The sequence below is a fragment of the Abramis brama genome (genome assembly GCF_963993115.1).
Source record: "Abramis brama genome assembly, chromosome: 5".
In the NCBI taxonomy this organism is placed as follows: Eukaryota; Metazoa; Chordata; class Actinopteri; order Cypriniformes; family Leuciscidae; genus Abramis; species Abramis brama.
The window spans coordinates 3,345,776-3,347,244 of record NC_139967.1 but is presented as its reverse complement, the minus strand read 5'-3'; the positions used below and the strand labels follow the sequence as shown (position 1 = coordinate 3,347,244).

Below are 1,469 nucleotides of genomic sequence, written 5' to 3'. Positions count from 1 at the left end.
AACTGAAATATAAAAATATATAAAAACTATATAGTCATATTTTAAAAACAAACTAATAAAAATGCAAAACACAACAAAATTACTAAAACATTTACTTAAATTAAAATGGAAACATGAAAATGCAAACATAATTAATTCAAAATATTAAAAACTATAATAGCAGCTAAAAAAGGATTATGATTTTTTCATAATATTGTGACATTATTTCCATGACAATTAAAAAATTTCCTCCATATTTAGCTTTTTTTTAAAGCAATAAACTGTAATACAGTGCTTGTGTGTGTGGGTGGGTGGGTGTGTATTGTCATTAAAATAATCTTAAAGGTACAAAATGAAAAAAAAAAAATATATATATATATATATATATAAATGAGGTTTTTGTTAGGTAGAATTGAATGCACAAATCACTGAATATTTGAATTCACCTAAACCCTGAAATAGTTTAGTTTTGCTCTATAAATGCAACATGTGTAATGTTGCTGTTCTAAGTTCTGGTGCCAATTTTAGAACCAGTTCTGGATGAAATTTAATTCTGATCTAGACTCTGGATGGGATCAATTTGGAAATTGGTGAGAGAAAAACGTTAGTTGATTTACAGTATATTACCCATATTAATGTAATGCATGCCACTTTGTAATATGGGGAATAAAAGGCATATCACATCATGCACATCAGTTTAACAAATACTTCATTGTTTGCTTCACTTTGCAACTCAAATCGAACCCACGTGTACTGTTAGATAAATGTATATGACCATGTATGTATGCTGTGCATGAAATCAGATGGATAAAATGTGATCACTCAGGTTTTTATGGTACACACGATGTACCAGTGCACATGATTAGTATTAGTATACAAGAATTTTTCCTTAGACTTTCACTTACAGCATGGGCAGAGAAAGCTTCCGAACTTTTGTTTGTGAATGCAACGGATTTCCACAATCTTAATAATAAAAAAATGTTGTCAAAAGGAATGTTTTATCTCATTTCATCTTTATTGAATTCTCATCAAGATGAATGAAAATGTAAATGTTTATTCTTTTGCATGTGTATCTTTAATTAGATGCTCTGACAAAATGTTGGGGTTTGAAACAAGGTATTCATTTGTAAGAATAAAAATCTAAAGAGCGTAATCCCTGACAATTTGTTTATACATTGTATAGACTAAACGGTTTCAACTAAGAAAAGCAAGAGTATCAGCAAAAAACATATCTTCTCTGTAATATTAGATGTTGTAGCTCACATAAAATTACAGTTGTGTGTTGATTTCCCACATTAAAGGGGTGGTATAATGCCCTTTTCACAAGATGTAAAATAAGTCTCTGATGTCCTCAGAGTGTGTGTGTGAAGTTTTAGCTCAAAATACCCCACAGATATTTATATATAGCATGTTAAAGTTGTCACTTTTTGAGGGTGAGCAAAAACACACGGTTTTTGTGTCTGTTCCTTTAAATGCAAATGAGCTGCTGC

At 30.0% G+C, this 1,469-nt stretch overlaps 1 protein-coding gene across 1 annotated transcript in view; it reads left to right on the top strand.

Annotated features, from left to right (window-relative positions):
- The window catches only part of dhx33 (DEAH (Asp-Glu-Ala-His) box polypeptide 33), a 19,451-nt gene extending 19,123 nt beyond the window's left edge, over positions 1-328 (top strand). The window contains exon 12 of the mRNA XM_084115139.1: positions 1-328. This exon is cut by the window's left edge and continues 1,054 nt beyond it. The gene's annotated coding sequence lies outside the window, so the exon portion shown is untranslated.
- Positions 329-1,469: the final 1,141 nt, after the last annotated feature.